The sequence below is a fragment of the Pteropus vampyrus genome, unplaced genomic scaffold (genome assembly GCF_000151845.1).
Source record: "Pteropus vampyrus isolate Shadow unplaced genomic scaffold, Pvam_2.0 Scaffold326, whole genome shotgun sequence".
Classification (NCBI taxonomy): Eukaryota; Metazoa; Chordata; class Mammalia; order Chiroptera; family Pteropodidae; genus Pteropus; species Pteropus vampyrus.
Window position 1 is genome coordinate 903484 of NW_011889107.1, and position 13511 is coordinate 916994.

The following is a 13511-nucleotide window of genomic DNA, read 5'->3' on the forward strand; positions in this document are numbered from 1 at the left end:
GACCCTGATCGCTGCCAGCCTGGGCCTTTGTAAAAGCTTTCTAGTGTTCTCATCACCCCTAGCCTATTCTCATCCCTATAAAAAGCTGAAGTCTGTAAGATTCTCCTTTAATTATGTTAATCTGCTGTTCGCAAGGCTCCAACTGCTCCCTACTGCTGTTGGATAAAGCCCAGACTTCTGTGTGGGATTCAGACCTCTCTGAAATCTGGCCTCCTTCCTCCCTATCAAATTCTCTTCGTCTCTGCCTTTCTTACAAAAATCCTCCTCCTGGGCCAGGAGGGCAGGCAGCATGTGCCGTACTTTGGGCTTTTCCCATGCTGTTCTCACAGTCTCCCGTGTTCCCCAGAAGCTGGCTTAATTCTAACCCACCTGCCTAAACTTTCCCCACCCTCCAAGGTGAAACAGCGCGTTTTCTTACAAAAGCTGGCTTGCCTTCTCCTGAGTATGCCAGCTGCTCTCTTGGCCTCTAGGCACTCACTACTGAATCTCTTTTTCAGTCCTCATTTGCTGTATTGCCGGCTACTGTTGTATCATCTCCTCAGTTAAAAAATAAGCCCTTAGAGTAGAGCAACTAGGTCTTGCATTTCTTTCTGATCTACCCCGGTGCTTGGCCCCGTGCAGCACACTCACAGGCCTCTACACATTCTTTTGGAGTGATTGAAGCACACTACTCTGGCAAGCTTCAGAGGGACTCTGTATATTCAGCTATAACATGGTCTCCAGATCGAGGTGGAGTATGAGTTTTCTTTGGGATCATTAGCCAATCTGCCCATAAGTGAGTGTCGCATGCAGAGCTACAGGCTCTGCACAGCACACAACTCCTCCCACCCCACTCCCCATCTGAGGAGTGTGCTCGGGGTCTGGCTGTAACCACTCTCCCCCGTCTTAGTTTGAGATTTCACTCATGTTGCCAGGAACCTATTCCTGGCTTTGCCTCAATCTGATTCCACCTCCCTTCTGGATGATGTTCTTCTTTCTGCTTTATTTTGGCTGCCAGTTTTACTGCTCTGCTGCTTACAGGTTTGTGTGCTTAAGGTGTGCCCACAGGAAAATTTGCCAGGATTCTCACCCCGCATGTGACTTCTTCCTTAGAGTAGTAATTTAAGAGATGTGAGCGTTCTGTTTCCAACTGCCATTAAGCCTATAGGGGCCAAACCCAGAGAGAAACTCCAACTGTGACAGCCAAAATGTGGGAGATTTTAGGGGAAAAATCTCCTTGGTGAAAATGTAGATGGTCCTCCGAAAACACTGCTAAAGGAGCCAGATGCATTCAGACCTATTTCTAATCCAAGAACAGTTTATTCTCTAAGAGCAGACAACCAGCAAATCTGGATCCAGGTGTCTGCTTACTACAAACACTGGAATTCTCCAAGTCCTAGCAGGCTTTTGACCAGCTCAAGAGAAAACTGCTGTGTAATTACTTGTGGGGCAGTGGGATAAGGAGGGTGTTATGTGTCAGATTATTGTACCAAAGCCAAATGCAAAGCAAGGAAGAAAGTTATACAAATGTGGCTTGAGGTAAACAGGCCCCGGACACACCTTAGAAGTCTTTGTTGTGGCAGGATTTTGTCTGTGGCCCTCAAAGCTTTTTCCAGCTTGTCAAGGGGGAGATGGAAGGAATTCCCCACGGTGGCGTGTTCTCATCTGCTAGAGGCATAGCCTTGTCAGTCTGACGGTCCTTTCTGACATGACTCAGGCTTCCTTGTGCAGAAGCCCATGGGTGATGTTTAGGCATCAAATCCATTTGGGAAAACATGGGAGCCACTGATGTCAGTGGGTCCTCAGAGTCCAGCTGCTGATTTGCAGGGCCTGTTTGCTTCACTGGTCTGAACAAGAGGTAAATAATCTCAGCGTTAGAAAGGACCTTAGAACTCGCCTAGTTCAGTTTTTCACAAGGGAAAGAGGTGCCCAGTTCCCTGATGTGTGACCACTGGCCTGCTTGACCCGTCCCCACAGTAGGTGTTCGCTTGGAGCCGCCTACTCTGCTGCCTCTAATTACAAAAACGGACTTCCTTTTTAAACATGAACAGGCAATTCACAAGAGAAGCAATACAAACGAAAATCTGTTCAACATCTTTGGTAATTGAAGAAAGGCAAACTAAAACAAGGAGATGCTGTTCTTTCCCCTAACACATTGGCAGAGATTTTCTCAAAGACTGGTACTCAGTGTAGATGAAGATTTGAGGAATGGGCCCACACTTGTTTTTTGAGGACTATTTGGCAAAATGTGTTATAAGCCTTAAAATCTATATATCCTTTGAGTTGGCGATGCCATTTCTAGAGCTTCATCTTAAGGAAATAATCGTGTTTGTGTAGCAAGGGTTTAGCTGTAAGGATATTGCTAGTGGTGATGCTTGTAATAAAACCTGAGAAGAGGTCAAGTCTCCAACAAGAGGGGATCGATTAAGTCAGTGTGCCACTCCGAAGCATTTCTTAGGCATTTTATATGAATTAACTCAATTAAGTATCCTCGCAATATGACAAGGAGGTAGGCCTGTTATTTTGGCAATTTTGCAGATAAAGTAACTGAGCCATGAAGAGGACTGGTAACTAGCAAGACAATATAGGTGGCCAGGTGGAGGTGGGATGCATACCTAGGCGGTCTATCTAGAGCCCACATTCTTAACCTGTGTGCGCCACTGTCTCTTATAATAGACATGCGAAGTGGAAAATATGTACTAAGTGGTATGACGAATAAGATCCCATTTTTGTTTAAAATATCAAAGACTTCCAGAATATACATAACGTTACTTTTATAATTAGAAAAAATTTGGTTAAAAAAATCTATCTTTTATATTCAGCCAAACCCTGATTTTTCTGTAGCCTTTACTCATTTTTAAACTCATTCATTTACCATATTTTCATTGAGTTCTTCCAAGAGGCTGGGCATGGTGACAGCTACTCTGGATCAGCAAAGTGGAAGACTGGCCACACCCAGCTGGTTTAGAACTTCCTTGCCATGGGGAATAACACACAAGTAAACAGACACTGAGGACTGTCATTTGTTAATGTCAACATCACTTTCTTCTAAGTGATGTTGATATTTCATGTATTTACTCTTCTTGTCCTTTATATACCTTTTAATCTGCAAGGTCCTCTGGTCATTAGGGCTAGGAGTCATCTCTGACAAGGACTCCCCAGCCCGAGCTTCTAAACTTCTCCAGTCTCTCCTACTACCAACTCATTACAGTCCAGCCACGCTGGCCTTCTTTCCTGCCTCAGGACCTTTGCCCTTGACATTCTCTCTGCCCAGAACACTCATTCTCCTTATCATGCATCTCAGAGTCCTCCACTGAGCTCCGCATTCAGTGTGGCTTCCTCTCACTTCCACAGTCATTCTCCTTCACTTTTTGTCACATCACCTTGTTTTATTTTCTTTGTGGCAGTTATCACTATCTGACATTATCTGACACTGTTTCACCCACTGGATTATAAGCTCCATGGAAACACAATCCTTGTCTTCTTGTTCACTATGGTATCCCCAGCGCCTAGTATGGTCCCTGCACAGAGTAGATGGTGCTGGAGATGGGGGGAGGGGAACAAATAAATGAAGGATGAAGAACACATGGCCTAGAGCAGTGGTCTTCACAGTGAGAATTGCATGTTGGAGGCTGTGGAAAGAGAAATGATCCACTGTAAGGTAGGAAGAATGTAAGATACACGACTAGATAAGTAGATAAATAGACACACATAAATATCATTCTTTTTATTTTTATGAATGACAGAGTCTGAATGTGATTTGTAAAGAAACGAATATAAGAAACAAATATACACATATGTGGGTATATTTAAATGTTTACTGCTAAGGCACATGACAGAAAACTTTGGGGATCCCTGGTCTAGAAAGGGAGACAGATGAGGAAACAGGCCGTTCCAATGTGGTATTGCAGGTACTGCCAGCAGGGTGAGTACAGAGTGCCACGGAAGTGTGTGGAGGGTCACCCAACCTGCCTTGGAAGGTTGAATAACTGTGGAAAATAACATTTTAAGTCGTTTTGTTAATATTAGTAATTATCGTTTTTAAAACTGTCCAAAAATATACAAGACTTTATTTTTAGACGATTAAAGCACTATAAATGACCGTAGCCCTTATGGTCATTTCCCTAATAAATGGTGAAAGAGAGAGCACTCAAGATTTGACAACTGACCAGAGAGGTTATTTCCAAAGGGTTCAAATATGGCTGTTAATGACTTGTGGTTAAGTGTCTAAATTGTCCTTGCTTTCTGAACTGCATTTCAATCTGAAAAACAGAAAAATAAACATGTCTTTAAATCCTGGTCTTCTAGCTAGAGAGGCAGTAGGTGTGGCAGTAAAAGAACTTGGGCTTTGGAGTGTGATGAACTTGGGCTTGAATCTCACTCTTGCCTTCCTTTCTGCATAACTTTGAAGCAAGTCCCATTTCTTGGATCCCTCATCTACAAAATGGGCATTAAAATGCCTGCCTCAGAGGCATCATGCTGTGAAGATGAAACAAAACAGTGCACCCGAAGGGCCCAACACAGTGCTCAGTACCTGGTGGAACTTCCTGAATGTCAGTTTCTTCCCAGTTCGTCTATTAAAAGAGAAAACTCTATGTCATTTAGAAAGGACCTAAACATACGTCCATCTTTCTGAATACCATCGAGAACATGCCTCTTCTTTTTGTACTCGATTAAGCTGAGTCGTGCTTGAATATATACTTCTTTAAATAATTTACATTGATTTCATGCAAACCACAGCCATCTTTCCTGGGGCCGTATGACCCTTGATACTTTGCTGGCAATACTATCAGGCTAACCCTCTTTTCCTCCTGGGCTCAAGCTCGAATGAAGCTGCAGCTGGATTTCTGTACTACAAATAGCTCTTGTCTTCTGAGCATGAAGGATTGGAGTAGGGCTGTAGCAGAGTAAACAGAGAAGCCGGAACCTTGGCCTGGGAACCACCTGTGTCCAGGGAGCGAGGCCTCTTGTAGAGTGGGGGAGGAGGGCTGGGTGGCCTGTTTGGAGGAGAGGAATTGGTTCAGGAAGGGGAGGACTGAGCTGGGAAGAACTCAGCAGATTCCCTGGCATGCACTGCAGAAGGATTCCCTGAAGGGCTGCACAGAAAAGAAATGTGCTGTGTGCTTGGCAGTCCAGAAACCACAGAGAACCTGGCAATGCTTTTTGAGGATTTGGGAGCAGAAAAGCAGACTCCCTAGGTGGTTATTTATAGAGCCGGCAGCAGTAATGATCAGTTAGAAAAAATAAATTATAACTCAGTTGAACCTGAAATAACTTTTCTTTTGCAACCCCAGGCATTCCGCATGGGCTGCTTGCATACCACTCCCTCTTGATAGTGTTCCTGGAGGCCATGGGTCCCCGCCAGGCTCACTCATGCCCTCCCCAAAGCTTTAGAGTGGTCAACAAGGCAGCAGAGTGGAAGTTTCTGGCTAGAGACAGGGAGTTTTGGCTGGACGACTCCTTTCTTGCCCCCTGCACCCTCCAAATTGCAAAACTGTCCCTTCTTTCCTCCTTAAACATTGTCTGTAACATGTGGCAAAAGGTGAACCTCATTGAGTGTGTGCAACCTCATTGGGGTTCCACACAGGGGAAAAGAAAGCTGAGCCTCTAGCTTTCACACACCATGTTCACATGAGTGTGTGCAACCAGCATCTGTGTTTTAGCTGCAGTGAGAGCTTCTTACCTTAGTGCCTTCTGAGAAGCTGGTTGCTGACTTTGAATTCACAGACCTCACGTCTTTCGTCTCACCTCAGCCAGTGAGCAAGACCACGATGATGTTCACACTGACAGTTTGGCGGTGGGGTCACCTTGAGCTGCCGGATCCATCACTTGGCTCATGACACTTGGGCATCCATCCTGTTTCCCTTCTTCCACCCATCTGCTCCTCTTTTCTATTCCTTTCTTCATTAATTCATTTGCTCTTCAATGAACAAGCATTGGGTATCTACGATGTGCCAGGTATCCTGCTAGAGGCTGCAAACTGGGGGGCATTTGAGCCGATCTGGCCTGCAGATGCATTTTATTTGGCTTACAACATGGTGTCTTAAATTTGAATTTGCTGCTGACACATAAAGATGGGGTGATTTCATATGAGAATGCTGATACCTGGCTTCTCCCCCAGAAATGTGAAGTTTGGGTAATGCTGGCCCACAGTCCCACATGGTGGTATTTTCCTCTTTAGTTAAGTTCAGTCCCTCTGATGCATCACAGATCCCGAGACTTCTAATTGTCTGGCTAATACCAAGACAGCAACCATCTAGGTCCCATAAATGAGCTGCTTTCCACATTTGTATGACCTGCCACATTTATATGACCATCGTCACTCGAATCTGTGACCCCTGATGCAGACTGTGATCTGAGGGCTTTATGGTCTAGTGGGGGAGACAGAGCCATGGGTAATTTTCGTATGTGAAGAGTGCTGTGAGAACAGTGTACTTTGGGAGCCCGGGGGAGGAAAAGACTGATATTAACAAAAGAGTCAGGGACTTCACGGAGAAGGTGTTTTGGAAATGCACTGAGGATATGCCGAGAGGAAGCTGTGAAGGGCACCCCAGACAAAGGGATCGGTCTGTACAGAGGCTCAGGGGGTGAATGAGCAGAGAAGTCCAGTGGGACAGGGTGAGGCGAACCTGAGCAGAAGGAGAAGTGAGGCTGTTCTCTCTTCAGTGGGATGCTCCATGGCCACCCTTGCCTGGCCCCAAACCAGAGATCATGGACCCTTCACACCTGTTTCTGGCTAACTGATGCCCCTCCTCCAGCACCTGCTCCACACAACTGGGTGGCCCTGTGTGCAGGTCCCAACCTGTCTGTCAAGATTTGCCTAGAGTAACAGAGTCCTGCTGTTCCTCTCCACCCCAGCCCTGAACGCAGGTGGGGGAGGGGCAGAGGGTGAAGGAGAGGCCAAGGCAGGTCTGTCTTCACCCTCTCAGAGGCAATAGGTGGCCTTGGGCATAGGCCCAGTGGGAGGACAGGCCGAATAAGGCTCCATGGTCCCCCTACCTCTCTCTGGCACCTTTCTCTCCTCATCCCCTGAAAGCCAGCGATCTTTAGTACAGGCATTCACCTGACTCACCCCCTCAGCATACTCACACATTCATCATTTATAGGCTGGTGTCAACCCAGAGCTGAGGAATAGCAGGTGGAGACCTGTAGCTTTTGGATAATTCACCTTGGAGAGTTCACAGGCGCCCAAACCCAGCAAGCTTTTATCCCTTCCATGCCCCACATCCTGGCTTTGCCCTGGTTACATACACCCTTCAGCCCTTTGCCTCACTCACTTCCCCTTCCTGGGGCGCCCTGTCTCACCCTTTCTACATGTTGAAATCCTTCTGTTCTTTAAGCCCCTTGATGCATGATGCCTCCCTGAACTTTCCTGATTCAAGCAACCACCATCAGCAGTCACATCATAACACTGCTAGAAATCAAATAACTTGCCGATGCTCCAGATGCCCCAATCAATACAGCATTTCGGAACTGGAAGAGAATTTGGCCACTGAAGATAACCTAATCAAGAAAGATGCCTTCATTTCCCATCCACTTTTGTTTTGTTTTTTTTTTTCCTGCAGTGAATATGGCAGTTCATGGTGGTGGTGATGAATTCTGTGCCCCCAACCAGAGCACATGCTGTCTGAGGGCAGGAACTAGCGGCGGTGCTTGTCTTCCCAGGGATGTGGTGCACAGCTGCGCGAAGACTGTGCCCTGTTGTGTGTAGTTAGCTGCCGAGTGAATTGAAGGTTGAGCGAAGGGGTAAGAAGTTACTCTTTGCATACAGTTTGTCATGAAGGTTATCACTTAAGGAAGAGTGGAAATAGTTTGGGAATGACCTGGGGTACTGTAATGTGAGGGCACCTTATGGCTGAGAGCCTCTTTGCCTGAAGCATTAAAATCTGGTTAATGGGAAACTGAATAATGTAGCCCACTGGTTAATCCAGAGTTGGTAAAGGAGACCTGGGGGAAGGGAAGGTGTGTAGACCTCCCCACAGTCCCAAGGACCTGGGCTTGGTGATAAGAAGCTAGGGTCTGGTGATAAGAGGGAAACTTGGCTTCTCTAAAGTTCTCATATCTAGGACTCCGGGTTATCCAAAGAATTTTGACCAAAAGTTGAGTAGTCTCAGCTTGTTTTCTACCACTTGCCCTGGTTCAGTTCCACTGACAGTTTCTCCATGTTCCTTTGCGGCTTCCCACACTGGTCTTCTCCCGGGCTTCCTCCTGGCCGCACCGCCTGTGACTGTGGCCACTGGCTGCGATGCTGCTGGCAGCTCCGCCAGGGCCCCGAGTGGCCAGTGATAGCACTCCAGGGCTGTTGTTGTTGGGCTGGGGGCTTCCATGCAGCGACTTCGGGTTTGGGGATACTGGATAGAACTAAGAGAGGCAGCAGAGCAGGTCTGGGCAAAGGTGCACACTCTGAGACATTTCACTCACTTGGATCCCTCCAGAGACTGCATGGTCTTACTATTAATCATTTTAATAGCATGTTACACTCTTTTACTGTTTACCAGGAGTTTTCATATATCCTAACTTCCTCGATCCTCACAAGTACACTGTGTCTTGGGTATTTTCACCGCCTCCCATTTTACAGATGAGGAAACTGGGGCTCAGAGAGCTTTAAATGACTTGCCTAGGATTTGAACCCAAATCTCTTGGCTCTAAAATATCACATCATCCTTCTACACCTTATTACCTCCCACATCCTATGTCCAGGTAGAGCTCTCACCAGCATCTTTTCTATATGAAAGGGCGAGAGCCGGGAAGTGATTCAGTACCACCCGCAGTCCCTGGAACGTCCTGTCTTCTCTCTCCTGTCACTGAGAACATCAGCCTAAAGCATATTTTCTCTTTCACATCCTGGGGAAGCACAGGAGTCCAACTCCTACTATTGAAAGGGAGAGAAACTGGAAAGAAAGTCTCAAACTGCAACTTTGGGAGCCACGTTAAAAGAAGCTATTCCCAGTGTCTTAGGTTCTTTCATTCCTTGGTACATTTACTTGTTCATTTAACAGATATGAATGGAGAAGCCGCTGTACACCAGGCACTCTTCTAGGTGCTGAGGTGACAGTGGTGAAGCAGACAAGTCAAGTCTCTGCCCTCTTGGAACTCCTATCCTAGTATCAGGTGGTAGGTAATAAGCAAGTAAATGATGGGCAGAGTGTTTCAGACAGTGCTAGGGGCTATAAAGAAAATAGGGGAGTGTGAGGGGATAGAGAGTAACTGTCAGGTAGTAGGAGTGAGGTCTGCTTGTATTAGGTGCTCAGAAGAGACTCTTGAGGAGAAAACATACCAGCTAAGACTTGAGTGACACGAGGAATCTGACATGAGAAAACTGGGACAGAGGGACCAGGAAGAGCAAGGGTCTGAATGGAAACTCAGAGTGAGATTTTAAGGCAATACTTTTTTTCATGGTGGTTAGATTCTGTGCGCCGTCATCGCTGGGGTTCAGCAAGGTTGTACCTCACGGGAGCAGTTATCCCAAGGCCCTACACACGTGTAATGGGATTTCTATGAGAAAACCAGTTCTGAATTGCAGGCAGTGGAATCCTAGTTGAGCGTGGAGAACCAGGAACTGCTTTCATCATAGTTTTACTAAGAAATGACCATAGGGAATGAGTGCTTTGGCATAAAGAAAGGGAAGAAAAAGCCTAAATTCACTGATTGCAGAAACTCTTGACTTCTGTGATCCCAGAGGTGATAGCAAAAGTTGGAAGGATTTCTAAAAGTCCATATTTGTGATTTTAAATAGTGCTGCTGGGGTTTCTAGTTTGGGTTCTGCTATTGGTTATCTGCATTTCATTGTTTCTCTGAACAAGTCGCTTAACCTCTCTAAACTTAGTAATATTGTAATAAATGAGGGCGTTAGATTAGATAAACTCAAAGGCAATTCTTTTTCTTTTAATGCCTTACGATGAATACATTTATCAACAATTAGTCGTCTTTGTGTTGCAGCCTTTTCTGTGCCTCTGCTTTGGATGAGGTTAGAGTGTGCTAAGTGAAAGTGAATCATTTCATGATGGTGATGGTTCCTTAATATAACACTATTGACTTCTCTCGATGTAGACTAGACCAGTGGGTCCCCAAAGTGTAGTCCCCAGGCCGGAGGTAGCAGCAGCACCTGGGAACTTGTCAGAAATATACATTCTCAGCCTCTAACCCAGACATACTGAGTCAGAAACCCTGGGATGTAACCTGAAAATCTGTTTTAACAAGGCCTCCAGATGATTCTGATATAGGCTAAAGTTGGAAAACCTTGTATAGAGTATGTGCTTTAGGATTTGGGGCTGCCAGTGATGAATTCTTACATTTCGGTCATACTTGTGGCCACAGGAAATGGTTACTTACGTTTGTAAGATGTTCGTCTAGCTTGGCTTGGCAAACGGTCTTGTGGCCATAAAGCAGAAGGCAGGCTCCTGGCACATGCTGGGTTTGGGCCTAAACTCTGCTGGTTGGCATCACGTCTCGTCCACTACTGCAGGCGAGCACCAGCTTAGAAGAGGTGTTTGTTAGCAAGGGGGCACACTCATTCTGGAGGGAGCCTCGATGTAGGGCACTGGCGGATGTGCTTCATGGAGGCCAATTTAAGTGGAGCAGGTTGTTGATTACGGTTAGTGTTCATACATTTTTAAAGTATGAAACCGTCTTGTGTTTATGTCTTTGGTAGATAGATCTGTGAAGATCAGTGGTGACAAAAAGTCTTGGGTCCCAAATAAGTAACCTGGTGACTCTACTATATACTAAATTTAGAGTTCTGATCCAGTTCGATCTCCTTGTCTAAATGTCCACTCATAAAACTAGAACGAGGTGACCAGATGGTCCAGATCACCCAGGACTGTCCCGTGTTTCCCCTTCCTGTCCCTCAGTCTGGTGTCTCGGATTTGGCCCTGCATTGCCCACTCCTGCTGGATCTTGTCCAGTCGAGGGACAAAACATCCTGACACCTTCCTGAAGAATGGGAAGAAAGGAGATTCTGAAAGTACAGATTGCAATACCGTGCCAGAGGCCAAGGAAACCGACGCCTGAGGGATTGCGACAGGAGCCCCGAGGACAGCTGGAGCTGGAGGCATGCAGGCCCAAGAACGGTGGAGGTAAGTCTGTTCCTCTGGTAGGACTTAGAGGAAGGTTAGCGGTAGGTAGGGTTTGGGAGGTGGGGCTGGGATGACCTCTGCTGGGCCAGAAGAATGGGAGGCAGATGGCAAAGCAGAAGGTGACAAGGCAAGGCGAGGAATGTGAGCACTTTAGCCCAAGCTGGCCTCACCTCTCTGCTCATGCCTTCTGCCCCTGCTTTCTGAATTCTTTTCATCTCTGACCATGCCATTCCATTCCAGGATCTGTCCTTCTTCCTGCTATTTTATTAGCCCCGCCACCCTTATTAACCTCCTGCACTGCCTCCCTCCCCAAGCTTGTTATGTCCCACCCATTGCCCACTCCATCTCTTTGTCTCATTTCTGTCCATTATTGACATGATGAAAGCAGGAGAATGGTAGAGTCCCATCGTGATAAGCGCTTTCCCTGTTTGCAGATACCAGCAATGACCGAGAGCCACCCACAGCAGCTCCTGAGCTGTCTATCCAGGACCCACCAAATGCAGGACACACAGCAGGTCTTTCTCACTTTGCAATTGCAAAAGCTGGAACAAAGGCCAAAGAAGCCAAAGAAGCAGCATGAGTCTAAATGCTTTCAGAGTAACCCTGAGAAAATTCTCTGTTGAGTTACAACTAGTTTTGCCAACAGATACTGTGAGAAGAGACCTTCCCTCCCACATTGGATTCTACCTTACCTGGATGCCATTCTTGAGACTTTGAAGATCTTATATCTACCTTTCATCATGCTATTCCTGCTTCAGCTGTGGGAATTCTGGTTAACCTTCTCTATGAGAAAATGTTAACATTTTCTCCCTCCAAGTTCTGGATTTAACTGTCTTACCTAAAACTGGGTCATTTTAGACTAAAGTACCCTAGACATTACTGTTTCTCAGAAGTTGCCAAGTTCCTGTCATGCTTGTTTCATTTGTGAACGGGGTCCACGCTGACAGATGCTACCCAGGCTGGTCAGTGTGTCCTCCGTCAGCTTCTTGGTCCCTTTCTCCCCTCCCTCGCCCTGTCCCAGGTGCAACTCACACAGTGGCAACTCTGCCTCTCCTGGTGGGGCCCCAGTACGTGGCAGATGTGCTCTGGCTGATGTGTGAGAGAAAGTGTGGTCTTTGTAAATGTGGAGGAGCCTGGAGCAGGCATCCACCCCTGGGAGAAGGTAACTTTAGAGGAGGCCAGCCTTCTCTCAGCGTTCTACCTGGCTCTACCCCACAACTCTTGCTCTTGCCTTTTAGTGTCTATCCTCATCCAGGGCAGTTGTTATTTTCTTTCTTGAATTAAAAGTAACTTTGGTTGTCATTTTCATTATTGTAAAACAGCACGTGCTTATGATAAAAAAACATTAGAAATATAGACAGATAAAAGAAAACCAGCCTCCAACCCAACTTACCCCGAAGACAATCACTCAGACTCTGTTGAAGACCCTTGCAGATCCATTTCTAGGCGTATGGTATCACATGCAACTGCAACGTCGCAATACCACATATGTTCTTTGGTAACACTCATTGTCATTTAATGCGTTATCATGAACAGCTTGTCTATATCAACAAGCTTTTTTTTTTTTTTTTTTGATTCGTAATACCTTTAATTACAGAAGGGAAAACTGAGGCCAAATGTGAAGTAATTTACAAAAAAAAAAAAATGAGGGTGCTGAGTCATTTCGTATAAGAGAATAAAGCCAAGTGGCTACAGCTCAAAGAATTTCTCTTTTTTTGCCATCAATTACATGAGTCTGTAGCCATTGTAATATAAGAACACTGTACTTAATTATAAAGATAGACCATCATTTATTTACCTAATTGCATATGGTTCCATGTTTAGGTTGTTTTCAGCTTTTCTCTATTTTCAACAGCATGAATGACCATGGTTCTACTTTAATCTTCATACAATTATTTCCTTGAGGTAAATTCTCAGAAAGAGACAAAAAGATAATTAGTGAAGGTTACGAAGACCTCCAAGTATGGAGCCAGCATTAACTGCGTGGTGTCCAAGTCCATTAGAGCCTGGGCCACTGGCTGGGCCGCACATACCCTTTCTTCGATGCCTTTCTATATCCACACTTGGGTAGCTCTGGCCTCCTTTTCTTTGCCCAGAACAGAGCAAACCCATGAACGATGCTAGAGTTAAACAGATGGTGAATGAGTGCGTGGTGTTGTCTGTTTGGGTCTGGTGTTGGGGTATATCTTGCATTTCCTCACCGGATGCTAAGAAATAGGTATTTGTTCATTCATTCATTACCTATTTAAGGAGCAGCCACTGTTACAAGGTGCCAGGCTAGAGGCAGAGAAGACAAAGATGAATTAAACAGGGACTCCACATTTAGGAAGATCACAACCTAGAGACGGCCACTTACTAATAACCCACATGTATAGTAAGGGGAATATGTAAGTTCAATTATACATCTCAGGGCAGAAAATTTGGAACTATCTGAAAGTCCCAAAGAAAAAAGAAAGT

The 13511-nt window shown here is 45.7% G+C and overlaps 1 long non-coding RNA gene across 2 annotated transcripts in view; it reads left to right on the forward strand.

Annotated features, from left to right (window-relative positions):
- The window catches only part of LOC105304033, a 152275-nt gene extending 139913 nt beyond the window's left edge, over positions 1 to 12362 (forward strand). For both annotated transcript variants that reach the window (XR_002776774.1, XR_896960.2), the window contains 2 exons: positions 10830 to 11054; positions 11489 to 12362. This is a non-coding gene — a long non-coding RNA (uncharacterized LOC105304033). The remainder of the gene's footprint in view (positions 1 to 10829; positions 11055 to 11488) is intronic.
- Positions 12363 to 13511: the final 1149 nt, after the last annotated feature.